We start from the raw sequence: 24,746 nt of genomic DNA, 5'->3' as shown, positions 1-24,746 counted from the left end.
ATAGACTTGAAATATGATATACCCCCACCCTCCCCTCACGTCATTCCCCTGATTGACATTTAGTCTACAACTTACCAAGCATTTTGATACAATTTCATCACTTTCTTATCATCGGTAGTAGGCAGGCCCTATTTATATATATTTCGGTATAAAAAAAGCATGTTGTATGTAGATACTAAAAATATCAAACATTAAAACATTAACATTTAATGTGCAGCACACACAAGGAAAAGCAATACAATAGTAGTAGGCCTAACACTAAACAAACAAAAATGCCATTAAAACAATTAACAGACAATTGTGAGATTGCGGTGAGGATGTAGGCCTATCACCATGACCGAAACTTTAGGGAGTGTTTTAAACTACTTTTGAAAACTGCCACTGAGGGATTATGGGTTGGGTGGGAGTGATGGCTAACATAATTTTTACTGGAATCTTCTTAAATCACCCAGAATCTGGGGTGTGTTGGGAGGGAGGAGGGAGGAGCGGAAATACTGGCGTACTGTAGTCTATATTAGGATTGGAATGGAATTGTAATAGGAAAAGTTACTACATTTGAACAGTCCAGGGGAGGAGTTAGGTTTGTTGATTGTGGCTTGGATGGTGAGAGGAGAAAGAAGGCTAGGGGGCCGCAGTTTCAAAATTAGATAGTTTAATTATCAGCCAATATGACACCTATTTATTTACACAGTTTACCACCTATACTTAAACCATAGGCCTATCGTAGCTATGTATACCCTCTCAATTTGAAGCTGAAGTTGAATTGAATTTGTACTGGGAAGAATTTGTTTTTTTAAAAGAGTATGGGGTGTTATTGAAGAGGGGTGGGGTGTTTTTGAAGATGGGTGGGAGTTGGTGAGAATGGGGAGGTAGGCCTACTGGCGTAGGGTGTTATGTAGGCCTACTACTTTAAAATTTTAAAACCCGCCCTGGGGTGGGTATTGCTATCGGCCTAAAACAAAAATAAATAAACTAGACATGAAACTCGTCACTTTGACGAGTTAGTTATCCGCACCACGGCAAACGCCACGTGCACGTCATACGTTGGAATATTGCACACAGATAAAGATTATGGCATTATGACAAGAACTGAAGAATATGATATGCTGTTAGTGCTGAATTCTGTCAATTTTGTGTCATATAGTATATACATGCAAACACTACAGTATAATCTGTATACATATTACATACAGTGTAGAATAGGTGAAATTACGGGACCCGCCATTTATTCCAATTTTTAGCATGGCGACAGTATCAAAATGAAACACTTAGATAGCAATTTCAGAAGGAAATTATCTTAGGAACAACATATTAACGTGTAGAAGAAATTTGAATACGTAAAATATAGATGCGCACCCTTTTAAATGTGATGAACTATTACGCAAAATATGAAAATACAACTTTTTTTATTCAACTGGCCATATGATGACGTCACAACATCCGATTGGCAAAATGTTTACATGAATTCGTATCTACAATCCAATAGCTTCCAGAAAACGTTTTAATCGTGATTATCAGATTCTATTCTTACGAGGTATTACAGAATAAAATTTACTGTAAAGATGAAATTAATGACCCACGTAATTGAAATTTTTAGGCATGATGACGTCATAAAAATTAAAATATTTTTATCTCATGCTAAAGAAAGTTGATTGACCTACACAATATATAAATGTAGGAGAAAAAGGAATACAGATAAGCGTGATGCGCTCCATTGAATGTGATGAGCAATAACGAAAGAGACAAAAATCCTATATTTTACATTCGTGTGGCCATACGATGACGTCACAATGTTTTTTTAGCCTTATCGATGCATGATCCGTTATCTACAACTCATCAACTTCTAGATTTTGTAATAAAAATAAACGGTTCACGGTTTACTTTAGAAACTATGACTGTTTAAAAAAAGACAAAATTTTGACGATTTTTTAAGCTTTTTCATAAAAAACGCACATGAAATGTTTAATTCAACGTGTTCGTATGGCGTTATTTAAATTGGAAAAGGTCTAAATTGTTTTCAAAATTACTAGGAAAGGCTTGAAAAATATAATACAAGAGAAAAAAATATGTTTTTAACGCTACGTGCGCACCACGTGCGTAAAAAATTGCGCGCCCGTGGGAATTTTTGACATGCTCAAAATGACAAGAAACGCATAAAAAGTTGATTAGAAATTAATTTTGCGCATTTTGAAATTTTAAATGCGCGTGCGCGCGTAACTTCTTGTGAAACATGCCATTTTTAATCCGTAGAAAGTTTGCCCCTGATATGACTTAAATTTTGTCAAAGTGTCAATACTAAATGACTTTTGGTTTTTAATCTATGATCAATCATTGAAATTCATAAAATTGCGCGTAAGTCACGTTGCGCAACTATGACGTCATTCAAAAATAGGAGGTGCACAACTTCACGTAAATGCCCATATGTTGTCAAAGTTAAGAAATGTTATGTTTACACATTTTAGAGAAACGCGATCCACAAAAAGGAAGGATGGAAAGAAGAACTAGACATGAAACTCGTCACTTTGACGAGTTAGTTATCCGCTCGACAAACGCCACGTGCACGTCTTACGTTGGAATGTTGCACACAGAAAAAGATTATGACATTATGACCTGAACTGAAGAATATGATATGTTGTTAGTGCTAAATTCTGTCTATTTTGTGTCATATAATATATACATTTTAAAGTACACAGTATAACACCTAATTTAAATTTTTAGGCATGATGATGTCATAAAAATTAAAAATTTTAAACACATGCTTAAGATAGTTGATTTACCTAGACAATATTAAAATCTCGGAGAAAAAGGAATACAGATAACGGTGATGCGCTCCATTTAATGTGAGGAGCAATAATGAAAGAGACAAAAATCATATATTTTACATTCGTGTGACCATACGATGACGTCACAATGTCCGGTTAACCATATTGTTTAATGATCCGATATCTACAACTCATCACCTTCCAGAAAATGTAAGTGAAAAAAAAAGTTTACCTCGTAGTTTAGAATCTATGATTGTTTAAAAAAAGGCATAATTTTGACGAATTTTTGAATTTATTCATTAAAAACACGCACAAATTGTACAATTCGACGTGCTCGTATGACGTAATTTTAATTCTAAATTGTTTTAAAAGTTGATAAAATTACTATAAAAGGCTGAAAAAACATAATTCACGCAAAAAAGATGTTTTTAGCGCTACGTGCGGACCACGCGCGTAAGATTGTTGGCGCGCGTGGGAATTTTTGACATGCTCAAAATGTCATGATCAGCGTAGAAAGTTGATTAGAAATTAATTTTGCGCATTTTAAATTTTAAATGCGCGTGCGCGCGTAACTTTGTGTAAAACATGCCATTTTTAGTGCACAAAAAGTTAGCGCAAGATATAATTTAAACTTTTGCTAAGTTTCAAATTAAATTGTTATATGGTTTTCAATCTATGTTAAATACGCGAAATTCATAAAATCGCGCGTAAGTCACGTTGCGCATTTCTGAGGTCATTCACAATAGGAGGTGCACAACTTCACGTGAATGCCCATATGTTGACAAAGTTATGAAATGTTATATTTACACTTTTTTGAGATACGCGAGACACAAAAATGGAGGAGAAATGCGCGTGTGCACGTAAACTTCTTGTAAAACATGCCATTTTTAATCCATAGAAAGTTTGCCCTTGATATGACTTAAATATTCACCAAGTGTCAATACAAAATAACTTTTATTTTTTATCCTATGATCAATCAATGAAATTCATAAAATCGCGCGTAAGTCACGTTGCGCAACTCTGACGTCATTAAAAAATAGGAGGTGCACAACTTCACGTAAATGTCCATATGATGACAAAGTTATGAAATGTTATGTGTACAAGTTTTTGAGATACGCGAGACACAAAAATGGAGGAGAAAGAAAGAAGAATAATACTAGACATGAAACTCGTCACTTTGACGAGTTAGTTATCCGCACCACGACAAACGCCACGTGCACGTCATACGTTGGAATATTGCACACAGATAAAGATTATGGCATTATGACAATAACTGAAGATTATGATATGCTGTTAGTGCTGAATTCTGTCAATTTTGTGTCATATAGTATATACATGCAAACACTACAGTATAATCTGTATACATATTACATACAGTGTAGAATAGGTGAAATTACGGGACCCGCCATTTATTCCAATTTTTAACATGGCGACGGTATCAAAATGAAACACTTAGATAGCAATTTCAGAAGGAAATTATCTTAGGAACAACATATTAACGTGTAGAAGAAATTTGAATACGTAAAATATAGATGCGCACCCTTTTAAATGTGATGAACTATTACGCAAAATATGAAAATACAACTTTTTTTATTCAACTGGCCATATGATGACGTCACAACATCCGATTGGCAAAATGTTTACATGAATTCGTATCTACAATCCAATAGCTTCCAGAAAACGTTTTAATCGTGATTATAACATTTTATTCTTACGAGCTATTACAGAATAAAATTTACTGTAAAGATGAAATTAATTACCCACGTAATTGAAATTTTTAAGCATGATGACGTCATAAAAATTAAAATATTTTTATCTCATGCTAAAGAAAGTTGATTGACCTACACAATATATAAATGTAGGAGAAAAAGGAATACAGATAAGCGTGATGCGCTCCATTGAATGTGATGAGCAATAACGAAAGAGACAAAAATCCTATATTTTACATTCGTGTGGCCATACGATGACGTCACAATGTCCGGTTAGCCATATTGATTCATGATCCGATATCTACAACTCACCAACTTCCAGAATATGTAATTAAAAAAAAGTTCACCTCGTTGTTTAGAATCTATGACTGTTTAAAAAAAGGCATAATTTTGACGAATTTTGACAAATTTTTTAACTTTTTCATCAAAAACGCACGTAAATTATCCAATTCAACGTGCCGGTATGACGTAATTTTAAGTCGAAATTGTTTAAAAGTTGGTAAAAGTACTAGAAAAGGCTGAAAAAACATAAATCACGCAAAAAAAATTGTTTTCAACGCTACGTTCGCACCGTGCGCGTAAAAAAATGCGCGCGCTTGGGAATTTTTTACATGCTCAAAATGACATGAAATGCCTAGAAAGTTGATTAGAAATTGATTTTTCGCATTTTGAAATTTTAAACGCGCGTGCACGCGTAACTTCGTGTGAAACATGCCATTTTTTCTCCATAGTCAGTTAGCGCAAGATATAACTTAAACTTTTGTTAAGTTTCATAATATATTGTTATATGGTTTTCGATCTATGTTAAATACGCGAAATTCGTAAAAACGCGCGTAAGTCATGTTGCGCAACTCTGAGGTCATTCAAAATAGGAGGTGCACAATTTCACGTAAATGCCCACATGTTGACAAAGTTATGAAATGTTATGTTTACACGTTTTTGAGTTACGCGAGACACAAAAATGACAGAAAGAAAGAAGAATACAGAAAAAAAACTAGATTTGAACTCGTCACTACGGACGAGTTAGGTTATCCGCAGTGCAAAAGCCACGTGCACGTCATACGTTAGAATAGTGCGCGCAAAAAAATAAAACGATTGTGGCATTGAAAAATGTTAGTGCGCTCTCTATGTTGCGTCGCGTCTAAGTATATACGGTATAACACTATATACTGTATACGTACTACATACAGTGCAGAATAGGTGAAAATAAGTGACCAAAGTTATTGACGCATTTGAACATGATGACGTCATCACAATTTTTAAAATGGTGGATCATGCGAAAGGTAATTGATTGATCTAGACAATATAAAAAAATTGAGTGAAATGGAATAAGGATAAGTAGAGATGCGCTCTATTAAATTGACGAGCTATGACGAAAGAGAAAAAAATCCTATATTTTATATTCGGGTGGCCATACGATGACGTCACAATGTCTGGTTAGCCATATCAATGCATGATTCGAGAAAAACAACTCATCTACTTCCAGAATCTGAAATTTTAAATATTTTCACCTCGGAGTTTAGAATCTATGACTTTTAAAAAAAAGGCATAATTTTCACAAATTTTTGAACTTTTTCATCAAAAACGCGCGCAAATTGTTCAATTCTACGTGCTCGTATGACGTGATTTTAAATCGAAATTGATTGAAAATTGGTAAATGTACTAGAAAAGGCTGAAAAAACAAAAATCAAGCAAAAAAAAGATGTTTTTGCGCTATGTGCGCACGCGCGCGTAAAAAATAAGCGCACGCGTGGGAATTTTTGAAATGCTCAAAATGACCTGAAACGCGTAGAAAGTTGATTAGAAATGAATTTTTTGCAATTTGAAATTTTAAACGCGCGTGCGCGCGTAACTTTATGTCAAACATGCCATTTTTAATCCATAGAAAGTTTGCCCTTGCTTTGACTTAAATGTTCACCAAGTGTCATTACAAAATGACTTTTGCTTTTTAGTCTATGTTAAATACGCCAAATTCATAAAATCGCGCGTAGCTTACGCTGCGCGACTCTAAAGTAAAAAAACGAGCTGTCCTGCACTTCTACACATAGAGGTAAATCTTCTGACAAAGTTATACGATGTAATGTTGATCAGAATTTGAGATACACGTGACACAAAATTTTGGGAAAGAAAGAAGAACTAGACATGAAACTCGTCACTTTGACGAGTTAGTTATCCGCTCGACAAACGCCACGTGCACGTCATACGTTAGAATATTGCACACAGAAAAATATTAAGGCATTATGACCTGAACTGAAGAATATGATATGTTGTTATTTCTGAATTCTGTTATTTTGTGTCATATACATAGTATACACAGTACAATCTGTAAACATATCACAAACAGTGTAAAATAGGTGAAATTACGGGACCCGTATTTTATTGTAATTTTTAACATCTTGACGGTTTCAAAATGAAATGCAAAAGTAGAAATTTCAGAATGAAATTATCTCAGCAACAACATATTAACGTGTAGAAGAAATTGGAATACGTGAAATATTGATGCGCGCTCTTTTAAATGTAATGAAATATAACGCAAAAGATGAAAATACGACTTTTTGTATTTAACTGGCCATATGATAACGTCACAACATTCGATTGGCAAAATTTTCACATGATTTTGTATCTACTATACAATAGCTTCCTGAAAACGTTTTAATCGTGATTATCACATTTTATTCTTACGAGCTATAACAGATTAAAATTTACTGTAAAGATGAAATTAATGACCAATGTAATTTAAATTTTTAGGCATGATGACGTTAAAAAAATTAAAAAATTTTTAATTCATGCAAAAGATAGTTGATTGACCTAGAATATATTAAAATCGGGGTGAAAATGGACAACGAATAAGTGGAGATGCGCTCTATTAAATGTGATGAGCTATGACGAAAGAGACAAAAATCCTATATTTTATATTCGCGTGGCCATATGATGACGTCACAATGTCCGGTTAGCCATATTAATGCATGATTCGATATCTACAACTCATCAACTTCCAGAATATGTAATTTAAAAAAAGTTCTCCATGTAGTTTAGAATCTATGACTGTTTAAAAATAGGCATAATTTTGACGAATTTTTGAACTTTTTCACCAGAAACGCGTGCAAATTATTTAATTCGACGTGCTCGTATGACGTAATTTTAAGTCGAAATTGTTTAAAAGCTGGTAACATTACTATAAAAGGCTGAAAAAACATAAATCACGCGAAAAAAATATGTTTTTAACGCTACGTGTGTACCGCGTGCGTAAAAAGTTTCACGCGCGTGGGAATTTTTGACATGCTCAAAATGACATGAAACGCATAGAAAGTTGATTAGAAGTTGATTTTTCGCACTCTAAAATTTTAAACGCGCGTGCGCGCGTAACTTTTTGTGAAACATGCTATTTTTAATCCATAGAAAGTTTGCGCTTGATGTGACTTAAATTTTCACAAAGTGTCAAAACAAAATTATGTTTCGTTTTTAGTCTATGATCAATCATTGAAATTCATAAAATCGCGCGTAAGTCACGTTGCGCAACTCTGACGTCATTCAAAAATAGGAGGTGCACAAGTTCACGTAAATGTCGATATGTTGACAAAGTTACGATATGTTCTGTTTACAAGTTTTAGAGAAACGCGACGCACAAAAATGACAGAAGGAAAGAAGTACTAGACATGAAACTCGTCACTTTGACGAGTTAGTTATCCGCTCGACAAACGCCACGTGCACGTCATACGTTAGAATATTGCACACAGAAAAATATTAAGGCATTATGACCTGAACTGAAGAATATGATATGTTATTTCTGAATTCTGTTATTTTGTGTCATATAGTATACACAGTACAATCTGTATACATATCACAAACAGTGTAAAATAGGTGAAATTACGGGACCCGTATTTTATTGTAATTTTTAACATCTTGACGGTTTCAAAATGAAATGTAAAAGTAGAAATTTCTGAATGAAATTATCTCAGCAACAACGTATTAACGTGTAGAAGAAATTTGAATACGTGAAATATTGATGCGCGCTCTTTTAAATGTAATGAAATATAATGCAAAAGATGATAATACGACTTTTTTTATTTAACTGGCCATATGATGACGTCACAACATTCGATTGGCACAATTTACACATGATTTTGTATCTACAATACAATAGCTTCCTGAAAACGTTTTAATTGTGATTATCACATTTTATTCTTACGAGGCATAACTGATTAAAATTTACTGTAAAGATGAAATTAATGACCAACGTAATTTAAATTTTTAGGCATGATGACGTTAACAAAATTAAAAAATTTTTAATTCATGCAAAAGATTGTTGATAGATCTAGAATATATTAAAATCGGAATGAAAATGGACAACGAATAAGTGGAGATGCGCTCTATTAAATGTGATGAGCTATGACGAAATAGACAAAAATCCTCTATTTTATATTCGCGTGGCCATACGATGACGTCACAAAGTCCGGTTAGCCTTATTAATGCATGATCCGATATCTACAACTCATCAACTTCCAGAATATGTAATTAAAAAAAAGTTCTCCATGTAGTTTAGAATCTATGACTGTTTAAAAATAGGCATAATTTTGACGAATTTTTTAACTTTTTCACCAAATACGCGTGCAAATTATCTAATTCGACGTGCTCGTATGACGTAATTTTAAGTCGAAATTGTTTAAAATTTGGTAACATTACTAGAAAAGGCTGAAAAAACATAAATCACGCGAAAAAAATATGTTTTTAACGCTACGTGTGCACCGCGTGCGTAAAAATGTTCGCGCGCGTGGGAATTTTTGACATGCTCAAAATGACATGAAACGCATAGAAAGTTGATTAGAAGTTAATATTTCGCACGTTAAAATTTTAAACGCGCGTGCGCGCGTAACTTTTTGTGAAACATGCTATTTTTAATCCATAGAAAGTTTGCGCTTGATATGACTTAAATTTTCACAAAGTTTCAAAACAAAATTATGTTTGGTTTTTAGTCTATGATCAATCATTGAAATTCATAAAATCGCACGTAAGTCACGTTGCGCAACTCTGACGTCATTCAAAAATAGGAGGTGCACAAGTTCACGTAAATGTCGATATGTTGACAAAGTTACGATATGTTCTGTTTACACGTTTTAGAGAAACGCGACGCACAAAAATGACAGAAAGAAAGAAGTACTAGATTTGAACTCGTCACTACGGACGAGTTAGGTTATCCGCAGCGCAAAAGCCACGTGCACGTCATACGTTAGAATAGTGCGCGCAAAAAAATAAAACGATTATGGCATTGAAAAATGTTAGTGCGCTCTCTATGTTGCGTCGCGTCTAAGTATATACGGTATAACACTATATACTGTATACGTACTACATACAGTGCAGAATAGGTGAAAATAAGAGACCAAAGTTATTGACGCATTTGAACATGATGACGTCATCACAATTTTTAAAATGGTGGATCATGCGAAAGGTAATTGATTGATCTAGACAATATAAAAAAATTGAGTGAAATGGAATAAGGATAAGTAGAGATGCGCTCTATTAAATTGACGAGCTATGACGAAAGAGAAAAAAATCCTATATTTTATATTCGGGTGGCCATACGATGACGTCACAATGTCTGGTTAGCCATATCAATGCATGATTCGAGAAAAACAACTCATCTACTTCCAGAATCTGAAATTTTAAATATTTTCACCTCGGAGTTTAGAATCTATGACTTTTTAAAAAAAGGCATAATTTTCACAAATTTTTGAACTTTTTCATCAAAAACGCGCGCAAATTGTTCAATTCTACGTGCTCGTATGACGTGATTTTAAGTCGAAATTGATTGAAAATTGGTAAATGTACTAGAAAAGGCTGAAAAAACAAAAATCAAGCAAAAAAAAGACGTTTTTGCACTACGTGCGCACGCGCGCGTAAAAAATATGCGCACGCCTGGGAATTTTTGAAATGCTCAAAATGACCTGAAACGCGTAGAAAGTTGATTAGAAATGAATTTTTCGCAATTTGAAATTTTAAACGCGCGTGCGCGCGTAACTTTATGTCAAACATGCCATTTTTAATCCATAGAAAGTTTGCCCTTGATATGACTTAAATGTTCACCAAGTGTCATTACAAAATGACTTTTGCTTTTTAGTCTATGTTAAATACGCGAAATTCATAAAATCGCGCGTAGCTTACGCTGCGCGACTCTAAAGTAAAAAAACGAGCTGTCCTGCACTTCTACACATAGAGGTTAATCTTCTGACAAAGTTATACGATGTAATGTTGATCAGAATTTGAGATACACGTGACACAAAATTTTGGGAAAGAAAGAAGAATAACATAGAAAAAAAAAAAAAAGATCCTGACAATAACAAGAGGTTATCCGCCAAGAGCGGATAACCAACTAGACATGAAACTCGTCACTATGACGAGTTAGTTATCCGCTCGACAAACGCCATGTGCACGTCATACGTTAGAATATTGCACACAGAAAAATATTAAGGCATTATGACCTGAACTGAAGAATATGATATGTTGTTATTTCTGAATTCTGTTATTTTGTGTCATATACATAGTATACACAGTACAATCTGTATACATATCACAAACAGTGTAAAATAGGTGAAATTACGGGACCCGTATTTTATTGTAATTTTTAACATCTTGACGGTTTCAAAATGAAATGCAAAAGTAGAAATTTCAGAATGAAATTATCTCAGCAACAACATATTAACGTGTAGAAGAAATTTGAATACGTGAAATATTGATGCGCGCTCTTTTAAATGTAATGAAATATAACGCAAAAGATGAAAATACGACTTTTTGTATTTAACTGGCCATATGATGACGTCACAACATTCGATTGGAGCAATTTTCACATGATTTTGTATCTACAATACAATAGCTTCCTGAAAACGTTTTAATCGTGATTATCACATTTTATTCTTACGAGCTATAACAGATTAAAATTTACTGTAAAGATGAAATTAATGACCAACGTAATTTAAATTTTTAGGCATGATGACGTTGAAAAAATTAAAAAATTTTTAATTCATGCAAAAGATAGTTGATTGACCTAGAATATATTAAAATCGGGGTGAAAATGGACAACGAATAAGTGGAGATGCGCTCTATTAAATGTGATGAACTATGACGAAAGAGACAAAAATCCTATATTTTATATTTGCGTGGCCATACGATGACGTTACAATGTCCGGTTAGCCATATTAATGCATGATTCGATATCTACAACTCATCAACTTCCAGAATATGTAATTAAAAAAAAGTTCTCCATGTAGTTTAGAATCTATGACTGTTTAAAAATAGGCATAATTTTGACGAATTTTTGAACTTTTTCACCAGAAACGCGTGCAAATTATTTAATTCGACGTGCTCGTATGACGTAATTTTAAGTCGAAATTGTTTAAAAGTTGGTAACATTACTATAAAAGGCTGAAAAAACATAAATCACGCGAAAAAAATATGAAATTGAAATAGAAAGTTTGCGCTTGATGTAACTTAAATTTTCACAAAGTGTCAAAACAAAGTTATGTTTGGTTTTTAGTCTATGATCAATCATTGAAATTCATAAAATCGCGCGTAAGTCACGTTGCGCAACTCTGACGTCATTAAAAAATAGGAGGTGCACAAGTTCACGTAAATGTCGATATGTTGACAAAGTTACGATTTGTTCTGTTTACACGTTTCAGAGAAACGCGACGCACAAAAATGACAGAAGGAAAGAAGTATAATACAGAAAAAAAAAAAAAAAAAAAATATGATGAAACAGGACGATTACAAGGAGTTATCCGCTATGGACAACGAATAAGTGGAGATGCGCTCTATTAAATGTGATGAACTATGACGAAAGAGACAAAAATCCTATATTTTATATTTGCGTGGCCATACGATGACGTTACAATGTCCGGTTAGCCATATTAATGCATGATTCGATATCTACAACTCATCAACTTCCAGAATATGTAATTAAAAAAAAGTTCTCCATGTAGTTTAGAATCTATGACTGTTTAAAAATAGGCATAATTTTGACGAATTTTTGAACTTTTTCACCAGAAACGCGTGCAAATTATTTAATTCGACGTGCTCGTATGACGTAATTTTAAGTCGAAATTGTTTAAAAGTTGGTAACATTACTATAAAAGGCTGAAAAAACATAAATCACGCGAAAAAAATATGTTTTTAATGCTACGTGTGCACCGCGTGCGTAAAAAGTTTCGCGCGCGTGGGAATTTTTGACATGCTCAAAATGACATGAAACGCATAGAAAGTTGATTAGAAGTTGATTTTTCGCACTCTAAAATTTTAAACGCGCGTGCGCGCGTAACTTCTTGTGAAAGATGCTATTTTTAATCCATAGAAAGTTTGCGCTTGATGTAACTTAAATTTTCACAAAGTGTCAAAACAAAGTTATGTTTGGTTTTTAGTCTATGATCAATCATTGAAATTCATAAAATCGCGCGTAAAGTCACGTTGCGCAACTCTGACGTCATTAAAAAATAGGAGGTGCACAAGTTCACGTAAATGTCGATATGTTGACAAAGTTACGATTTGTTCTGTTTACACGTTTCAGAGAAACGCGACGCACAAAAATGACAGAAGGAAAGAAGTATAATACAGAAAACTAGATTTGAACTCGTCACTTTGACGAGTTCGGGTTATCCGCGCAAACGCAACATGCACAAACTTAACCATATGAACCTCGACAATTATTATTCCATCCTATGACATGAAATAAATATGTTTACAGTGCTGAATTGTACCTATTTTGTAGCATACATCATATTACAGTATTTACAGAATACGCTGTATATGTTATATACAGTGTAGCATAGACGATATTACGAGACCCATCTTTGAAATCCAATTATTAACACGATGACGTCATCAAATCGACGTATAAAGATAACAATTTTAGAAGATAAGTATCTAAATAATTACATTAATACAAATTTTAAGAAATTTAAATCCGTAAAATATAGATGCGCGCTCTTTTAAATGTGATGAACTATGACGCAAAATATGAAAATACGACTTTTTGTATTCAACTGGCCATATAATGACATCACAACATCTAATTGGCAAAATATTCACATGAATCTGTATCTACAATCCAATAGCTTCCAGAAAACGTTTTAATCATGATGATCACTTTTTATTCTGACGAGCTATAACAGATTGAAATTTACTGTAAAGATGAAAATAGGTGACCCACGTTATTTACATTTTTAGACATGATGACGTCATAAAAATTAAAATATTTTTAACTCATGCGAAAGATAGTTGATTGACCTAGACAGTATTAAAATATCTGAGGAAATGGAATACGTATAAGCGATATGCGCTCTATTTAATGTAATGAGCAATAGCGAAACAGTCAAAAATCCAATATTTTACATTCGTGTGGCCATACGATGACGTCATAACATCCGAGGGGTAAAGATTCTGCATGAATTCATATCTACAACATATCTGCTTACATATTATATTAAAAAAATTGGGGGTAACGGTTGATCCTGAGGAGCTATAATTGATTCAAAGTAGGCATAATTTTGACAATATTTTGTCACTTTTGCAACTAAAACGCACGCAAATTGTCTAAATCAACGTGTTCGTATGACGTCATTTTAATTTGAAATGATATAAATCTTTTTTTAAATGACTAAGAAAGGCTGTAAAATCATAATTCAAGAAAAAAAAACATGATTTTCATGCTCCGTGCGCACCTTACGCGTAATTTTTTTCGCGCGCGTGGGAATTTTTGACATGCTAAAAATGTCATGATCAGCGTAGAAAGTTGATTAGAAATTAATTTTGCGCATTTTTTAATTTTAAATGCGCGTGCGCGCGTAACTTCTTGTGAAACATGTCATTTTTAATCCATAGAAAGTTTGCCCTTGATATGACTTAAATTTTCACCAAGTGTCAATACAAAACGACTTTTGGTTTATAATCTATGACCAATCATTGAAATTCATAAAATCGCGCATAACTTACGCTGCGTAACTCTAACGTCATATAACAAAGTTTCTTGCACATCTACAGCTACAGGTCAATCTTTTGACAAAGTTATACAATCTTATGTTGACAAGGATGAGAGATATGCGACGCACAAAAATCCGGGAAAGAAAGAAGAATAACAAAGAAGAAGATGAAAAAAAAGATATTTACAATCACAAGGGTTATCCGCAACTTAAAGTTGCGGATAACCAAAAAAAAAAAAAAAAAATATGATGAAACAGGACGATTACAAGGAGTTATCCGCTACTAAGCGGATAACTAATAACATAGAAAAAAAAAAAAAAAAAAAAAAAAAAGATCCTGACAATAACAAGAGGTTATCCGCCAAGTGCGGATAACCAACTAGACATGAAACTCGTCACTTTGACGAGTTAGTTATCCGCACGACAAACGCCACATGCACGTCATACATTGGACACAGAAAAAGATTATGGCATATTGACATGATCTGAAGAGTATAATATGTTGTTAGTGCTAAATGCTGTATATTTTGTGTCATATACTATTTACAGTATACATAGTATAATCTGTATACATATTAATACAGTGTAGGATAGGCGAAATTACGGGTCCCGTCATTTATTCCAATTTTTAACATGGTGACGGTATGAAAATGAAACACTGATATAGCAATTTCGGAAGGAAATTATCTCAGCAACAACATATTAACGTGTAGAAGAAATTTTAATACGTAAAATATTAATGCGCGCTCTTTTAAATGTAATAAACTATGACGCAAAATATGAAAATACGACTTTTTTTATTTAACTGGCCATATGATGACGTCACAACATCCGATTTGTTTACATGATTTTGTATCTACAATCCAATATCTTCCAGAAAACGTTTTAATCGTGATTATCACATTTTATTCTTACGAGCTATAACAGATTAAAATTTTCTGTAAAGATGAAATTAATGCCACATGTAATTAAAATTTTTAGGCATGATGACGTCATAATAATTAAAATATTTTTAACTCATGCGAAAGATAGTTGATTGACCTAGACAATATCAAAATCGGGGTGAAAATGGAAAATGGATAAGTGGAGATGCGCTCTATTAAATGTGATGAGCTATGACGAAAGATACAAAAATCCTCAATTTTATATTCGCGTGGCCATACGATGACGTTAAAATGTCCGGTTAGCCATATTAATACATGATCCGATATCTACAACTCATCAACTTCCGGAATATGTCATCCACAAAAAGTTGACCGTGTAGTTTAGAAATTACGACTGTTTAAAAAAAGGCATAATTTTGACAAATTTTGTACTTTTTCATCAAAAACGTGCGCAAATTGTCCAATTCGACGTGCTCGTATGACGTAACTTTAAGTCGAAAGTGTTTAAAAGTTGGTGAAATTACTATAAAAGGCTGGAAAAACATAAATCACTCGAAAAAATATGTTTTTAATGCTACGTGCGCACCGCACACGTAAAAATGTGCGCACGCGTGGGAATTTTTTACATGCTTAAAATGACATGAAACGCGTAGAAAGTTGATTAGAAATTAATTTTGCGCATTTTGAAATTTTAAATGCGCGTGCGCGCGTAACTTTTTGTAAAACATGCCATTTTTAGTGCACTAACAGTTTGCCCTTGATATGACTTAAATTTCCATAAAGGGTAAAAAAAAAATTACTCTTGGTTTTTAAGCTATGATCAATCATTAAAAATCATAAAATCGCGCGCAAGTCACGTTGCGCAACTCTGACGTCATTCAAAATAGGAGATGCACAACTTCACGTAAATGCCCACATGTTGTCAAAGTTATAAAATGTTATGTTTACACATTTTAGAGAAACGTGACTCACAAAAAAATGGGAAAGAAATAAGAAGAATACAGAACTAGATTTGAACTCGTCACTACGGACGAGTTAGGTTATCCGCAGTCCTAAAGCCACGTGCACGTCATACGTTGGAATATTGCGCGCAGAAAAACGATTATGCCATTGAAAAAATGTGAGTGCGCTCTCTATTTTGTGTCACGTCAAAGTGTATACGGTATACACTATATACCGTATACGTACTACATACAGTTCAGAATAGGTGAAAATAAGTGACCAAAGTTATTGAGGCTTTTGCACATGATGACGTCATAACAATTTTTAAAATGGTGAATCATGCGAAAGATAATTGATTGACATAGGCAATATAAAGAAATGGAGGGCAATGGAATACGGATAAGTGGAGATGCGCTCTATTAAATGTGATGAGCTATACGAAAGAGAAAAAAATCCTATATTTTATATTCGAGTGGCCATACGATGACGTCACAATGTCCTGATAGCCATATTGATACATGATTCGATATCTACAACTCATCTACTACCAGAATATGTAAATATAAAAAAGTTTACGACGTAGTTTAGAATCTATGACTGTTTAAAAAAAGGCATAATTTTCACAAATTTTTGAACTTTTTCATCAAAATTGCGCGCAAATTGTTTAATTCTACGTGCTCGTATGACGTGATTTTAAGTCGAAATTGATTTAAAATTGATAAACTTACTAGAAAAGGCTGAAAAAACAAAAATCAAGCAAAAAAAAGATGTTTCTGGGCTACGTGCGCACGCGCGCGTAAAAAAATTGCGCACGCAAGGGAATTTTTGAAATGCTCAAAATGACATGAAACGCGTAGAAAGTTGATTAGAAATTGATTTTTCGCATTTTGAAATTTTAAACGCGCGTGCACGCGTAACTTTTTGTCAAACTTGCCATTTTTAATCCATAGAAAGTTTGCGCTTGATATGACTTAAATTTTCACCAAGTTTCATTACAAAATGACTTTTGATTTCTAAGCTATGATCAATCATTGAAATTCATAAAATCGCGCGTAACTTACGCTGCGCGACTCTAAAGTTAAAAAACGAAACGTCCTGCACATCTACAGCTAGAGGTCAATCTTATGACAAAGTTACACAATCTTATATTGGCCAGAATTAGAGATACGCTGCGAACAAAATTCCGGGAAAGAAAGAAGAATAAGATAGAAAAAAAAAAAGAAAAAAAAAGATCCTGACAATAACAAGGGGTTATCCGCCAAGTGCGGATAACCAAAAAAAACTAGACATGAAACTCGTCACTTTGACGAGTTAGTTATCCGCACGACAAACGCCACGCGCACGTCATACGTTGGAATTTTGCACACGGAAAAAGATTATGACATTATGACCTGAACTGAAGAATATCATATGCTGTTAGTGCTGAATTCTGTCAATTTTGTGTCATATAGTATATACAGTGCAAACGGTATAATCTGTATACATGTTACATACAGTGTAGAATAGGTGAAATTACGGGTCCCCCCGTTTATACTTATTTTTAACACGGCTTCGGTATCAAAATAAAACACTAAGATACCAATTTCGGAAGGAAATTATCTCAGCAACAACATATTAACGTGTGGAAGAAATTTGAATACGTAAAATATAGATGCGCGCTCTTTTAAATGTGATGAACTATTACGCAAAATATGAAAATACGACTTTTTTTATTCAACTGGCCATATGATGACGTCACAACATCCGATTGGCAAAATGTTTACATGAATTCGTATCTACAATCCAATAGCTTCCAGAAAACGTTTTAATCATGATTATCACGTTTTATTCTGACGAGCTATAACAGATTGAAATTTACTGTAAAGATGAAATTAATGCCACACGTAATTTAAATTTTTAGGCTTGATGACGTCATAAAAATTAAAATATTTTTAACTCATGCTAATATAGTTGATTGACCTAGACAATATCAAAATCGGGGTGAAAATGGAAAACAGATAATTGGAGATGCGCTCTATTAAATGTGACGAGCTATGATGAAAGATACAAAAATTCTATTTTTTATATTCGCATGGCCATACGATGACGTCACAATGTCCGGTAAGCCGTATTGATGCATGATACATGATCTACAACTCATCATCTTCCAAAATACGTAATAAAAATAACTTTTACCGTTTAGTTTAGAAACTACGACTGTTTAAAAAAAGGTATAATTTTGACAAATTTTGACAAATTTTTGAACTTTTTCATCAAAAACGCACATAAATTATCCAATTCGACGTGCCCGTATGACGTAATTTGAAGTCGAAATTGTTTAAAAGTTGGTAAAATTACTAGAAAAGGCTGAAAAAACATAAATCACGCGAAAAAAATCTGTTTTTAACGGTACGTGTGCTCCGCGCGCGTAAAAATTTGCGCGCGCATGGGAATTTTTGACATGCTCAAAATGACATGAAACGCGTAGAAAGTTGATTAGAAATTAATTTTGCGCATTTTGAAATTTTAAATGCGCGTACGCGCGTAACTTTTTGTAAAACACGCATTTTTTTTTCAACAAAAAGTTAGCGCATGATATAAATTAAACTTTTGCAAAGTTTCAATTTAAAATGTTATTTGGTTTTTGACCTATGTTAAATATGTGAAATTCATAAAATCGCGCGTAAGTCATGTTGCGCAACTCTGACATAATTCAAAAATAGGAGGTGCACAACTTCACGTGAATGCCCTCATGCTGACAAAGTTATAACATGTTATGTTTACAAGTTTTTGAGATACGTGAGACACAAAAATGGGGGAGAAGGAAAGAAAAACTAGACATGAAACTCGTCACTTTGACGAGTTAGTTATCCGCACAACGACAAACGCCACGTGCACGTCATACGTTAGAATATTGCACACAGATAAAGATTATGGCATTATGACAAGAACTGAAGAATATGATATGCTGTTAGTGCTGAATTCTGTCAATTTTGTGTCATATAGTATATACATGCAAACAGTATAATCTGTATACATATTACATACAGTGTAGAATAGGTGAAATTACGAGACCCGCCATTTATTCAAATTTTTAACATGGCGACGGTATCAAAATGAAACACTTAAATATCAATTTCAGAAGGAAATTATCTCAGAAACAACATATTAACGTGTAGAAGAAATTTGAATACGTAAAATATAGATGCGCACCCTTTTAAATGTGATGAACTATTACGCAAAATATGAAAATACGACTTTTTTTATTCAACTGGCCATATGATGACGTCACAACATCCGATTGGCAAAATGTTTACATGAATTCGTATCTACAATCCAATAGCTTCCAGAAAACGTTTTAATCGTGATTATCACATTTTATTCTTACGAGCTATTACAGATTAAAATTTACTGTAAAGATGAAATTAATGACCAATGTAATTTAAATTTTTAGGCATGATGACGTTAAAAAAATTAAAAAATTTTTAATTCATGCAAAAGATAGTTGATTGACCTAGAATATATTAAAATCGGGGTGAAAATGGACAACGAATAACTGGAGATGCGCTCTATTAAATGTGATGAGCTATGACGAAAGAGACAAAAATCCTATATTTTATATTCGCGTGGCCATACGATGACGTCACAATGTCCGGTTAGCCATATTAATGCATGATTCGATATCTACAACTCATCAACTTCCAGAATATGTAATTTAAAAAAAGTTCTCCATGTAGTTTAGAATCTATGACTGTTTAAAAATAGGCATAATTTTGACGAATTTTTGAACTTTTTCACCAGAAACGCGTGCAAATTATTTAATTCGACGTGCTCGTATGACGTAATTTTAAGTCGAAATTGTTTAAAAGTTGGTAACATTACTATAAAAGGCTGAAAAAACATAAATCACGCGAAAAAAATATGTTTTTAACGCTACGTGTGTACCGCGTGCGTAAAAAGTTTCGCGCGCGTGGGAATTTTTGACATGCTCAAAATGACATGAAACGCATAGAAAGTTGATTAGAAGTTGATTTTTCGCATTCTAAAATTTTAAACGCGCGTGCGCGCGTAACTTTTTGTGAAACATGCTATTTTTAATCCATAGAAAGTTAGCGCTTGATGTGACTTAAATTTTCACAAAGTGTCAAAACAAAATTATGTTTCGTTTTTAGTCTATGATCAATCATTGAAATTCATAAAATCGCGCGTAAGTCACGTTGCGCAACTCTGACGTCATTCAAAAATAGGAGGTGCACAAGTTCACGTAAATGTCGATATGTTGACAAAGTTACGATATGTTCTGTTTACACGTTTTAGAGAAACGCGACGCACAAAAATGACAGAAGGAAAGAAGTACTAGACATGAAACTCGTCACTTTGACGAGTTAGTTATCCGCTCGACAAACGCCACGTGCACGTCATACGTTACAATATCGCGCACAGAAAAATATTAAGGCATTATGACCTGAACTGAAGAATATGATATGTTGTTATTTCTGAATTCTGTTATTTTGTGTCATATAGTATACACAGTACAATCTGTATACATATCACAAACAGTGTAAAATAGGTGAAATTACGGGACCCGTATTTTATTGTAATTTTTAACATCTTGACGGTTTCAAAATGAAATGCAAAAGTAGAAATTTCAGAATGAAATTATCTCAGCAACAACATATTAACGTGTAGAAGAAATTGGAATACGTGAAATATTGATGCGCGCTCTTTTAAATGTAATGAAATATAACGCAAAAGATGAAAATACGACTTTTTGTATTTAACTGGCCATATGGTAACGTCACAACATTCGATTGGCAAAATTTCACATGATTTTGTATCTACTATACAATAGCTTCCTGAAAACGTTTTAATCGTGATTATCACATTTTATTCTTACGAGCTATAACAGATTAAAATTTACTGTAAAGATGAAATTAATGACCAATGTAATTTAAATTTTTAGGCATGATGACGTTAAAAAAATTGAAAAATTTTTAATTCATGCAAAAGATAGTTGATTGACCTAGAATATATTAAAATCGGGGTGAAAATGGACAACGAATAAGTGGAGATGCGCTCTATTAAATGTGATGAGCTATGACGAAAGAGACAAAAATCCTATATTTTATATTCGCGTGGCCATACGATGACGTCACAATGTCCGGTTAGCCATATTAATGCATGATTCGATATCTACAACTCATCAACTTCCAGAATATGTAATTTAAAAAAAGTTCTCCATGTAGTTTAGAATCTATGACTGTTTAAAAATAGGCATAATTTTGACGAATTTTTGAACTTTTTCACCAGAAACGCGTGCAAATTATTTAATTCGACGTGCTCGTATGACGTAATTTTAAGTCGAAATTGTTTAAAAGTTGGTAACATTACTATAAAAGGCTGAAAAAACATAAATCACGCGAAAAAAATATGTTTTTAACGCTACGTGTGTACCGCGTGCGTAAAAAGTTTCACGCGCGTGGGAATTTTTGACATGCTCAAAATGACATGAAACGCATAGAAAGTTGATTAGAAGTTGATTTTTCGCACTCTAAAATTTTAAACGCGCGTGCGCGCGTAACTTTTTGTGAAACATGCTATTTTTAATCCATAGAAAGTTTGCGCTTGATGTGACTTAAATTTTCACAAAGTGTCAAAACAAAATTATGTTTCGTTTTTAGTCTATGATCAATCATTGAAATTCATAAAATCGCGCGTAAGTCACGTTGCGCAACTCTGACGTCATTCAAAAATAGGAGGTGCACAAGTTCACGTAAATGTCGATATGTTGACAAAGTTACGATATGTTCTGTTTACAAGTTTTAGAGAAACGCGACGCACAAAAATGACAGAAGGAAAGAAGTACTAGACATGAAACTCGTCACTTTGACGAGTTAGTTATCCGCACCACGACAAACGCCACGTGCACGTCATACGTTGGAATATTGCACACAGATAAAGATTATGGCATTATGACAAGAACTGAAGAATAAGATATGCTGTTAGTGCTGAATTCTGTCAATTTTGTGTCATATAGTATATACATGCAAACATTATAATCTGTATACATATTACATACAGTGTAGAATAGGTGAAATTACGGGACCCGCCATTTATTCCAATTTTTAACATGGCGACGGTATCAAAATGAAACACTTAGATAGCAATTTCAGAAGGAAATTATCTCAGGAAAAACATATTAACGTGTAGAAGAAATTTGAATACGTAAAATATAGATGTGCACCCTTTTAAATGTGATGAACTATTACGCAAAATATGAAAATACGACTTTTTTTATTCAACTGGCCATATGATGACGTCACAACATTCGATTGGCACAATTTTCACATGATTTTGTATCTACTATACAATAGCATCCTGTAAATGTTTTAATTGTGATTATCACATTTTATTCTTACGAGCTATAACAGATTAAAATTTACTGTAAAGATGAAATTAATGACCAACGTAATTTAAATTTTTAGGCATGATGACGTTAAACAAATTAAAAAATTCTTAATTCATGCAAAAGATAGTTGATTGACCTAGAATATATTAAAATCGGGGTGAAAATGGACAAAAAATAAGTGGAGATGCGCTCTATTAAATGTGATGAGCTATTACGAAAGAGACAAAAATCCTATATTTTATATTCGCGTGGCCATACGATGACGTCACAATGTTCGGTTAGCCATATTAATGCATGATTCGATATCTACAACTCATCAACTTCCAGAATATGTAATTAAAAAAAAGTTCTCCATGTAGTTTAGAATCTATGACTGTTTAAAAATAGGCATAATTTTGACGAATTTTGGAACTTTTTCACCAAAAACGCGTGCAAATTATCTAATTCGACGTGCTCGTATGACGTAATTTTAAGTCGAAATTGTTTAAAAGTTGGTAACATTACTAGAAAAGGCTGAAAAAACATAAATCATGCAAAAAAAATATGTTTTTAACGCTTCGTGTGCACCGCGTGCGTAAAAATTTTCGCGCGCGTGGGAATTTTTGACATGCTCAAAATGACATGAAACGCATAGAAAGTTGATTAGAAGTTGATTTTTCCCATAGTAAAATTTTAAACGCGCGTGCGCGCGTAACTTTTTGTGAAACATGCTATTTTTAATCCATAGAAAGTTTGCGCTTGATATGACTTAAATTTTCACAAAGTGTCAAAACAAAATTATGTTTGGTTTTTAGTCTATGATCAATCATTGAAATTCATAAAATCGCGCATAAGTCACGTTGCGCAACTCTGACGTCATTCAAAAATAGGAGGTGCACAAGTTCACGTAAATGTCGATATGTTGAGAAAGTTACGATATGTTCTGTTTACACGTTTTAGAGAAACACGACGCACAAAAATGACAGAAGGAAAGAAGTATAATACAGAAAAAAAAAAAAAATATGATGAAACAGGACGATTACAAGGAGTTATCCGCTACTAAGCGGATAACTAATAATACAGAAAAAAAAAAAAAATACTAGACATGAAACTCGTCACTTTGACGAGTTAGTTATCCGCACGACAAACGCCACGTGCACGTCATATATTGGACACAGAAAAAGATTATGGCATATTGACATGAACTGAAGAGTATAATATGTTGTTAGTGCTAAATGCTGTATATTTTGTGTCATATACTATTTACAGTATACATAGTATAATCTGTATACATATTATTACAGTGTAGGATAGGCGAAATTACGGGTCCCGTCATTTATTCCAATTTTTAACATGGTGACGGTATGAAAATGAAACACTGATATAGCAATTTCGGAAGGAAATTATCTCAGCAACAACATATTAACGTGTAGAAGAAATTTTAATACGTGAAATATTAATGCGCGCTCTTTTAAATGTAATGAACTATGACGCAAAATATGAAAATACGACTTTTTTTATTTAACTGGCCATATGATGACGTCACAACATCCGATTTGCCAAATGTTTACATGATTTTGTATCTACAATCCAATATCTTCCAGAAAACGTTTTAATCGTGATTATCACATTTTATTCTTACGAGCTATAACAGATTAAAATTTTCTGTAAAGATGAAATTAATGCCACATGTAATTTAAATTTTTAGGCATGATGACGTCATAATAATTAAAATATTTTTAACTCATGCGAAAGATAGTTGATTGACCTAGACAATATCAAAATCGGGGTGAAAATGGAAAATGGATAAGTGGAGAATGGCTCTATTAAATGTGATGAGCTATGACGAAAGATACAAAAATCCTCAATTTTATATTCGCGTGGCCATACGATGACGTTAAAATGTCCGGTTAGCCATATTAATACATGATCTGATATCTACAACTCATCAACTTCCGGAATATGTCATCCACAAAAAGTTGACCGTGTAGTTTAGAAATTACGACTGTTTAAAAAAAGGCATAATTTTGACAAATTTTTGTACTTTTTCATCAAAAACGTGCGCAAATTGTCCAATTCGACGTGCTCGTATGACGTAACTTTAAGTCGGAAGTGTT

The sequence above is a fragment of the Antedon mediterranea genome, chromosome 4, assembly GCF_964355755.1.
Source record: "Antedon mediterranea chromosome 4, ecAntMedi1.1, whole genome shotgun sequence".
NCBI classification, from domain to species: domain Eukaryota; kingdom Metazoa; phylum Echinodermata; class Crinoidea; order Comatulida; family Antedonidae; genus Antedon; species Antedon mediterranea.
The sequence above is the reverse complement of the archived record's forward strand: the minus strand, read 5'-3'. Positions refer to the sequence as shown.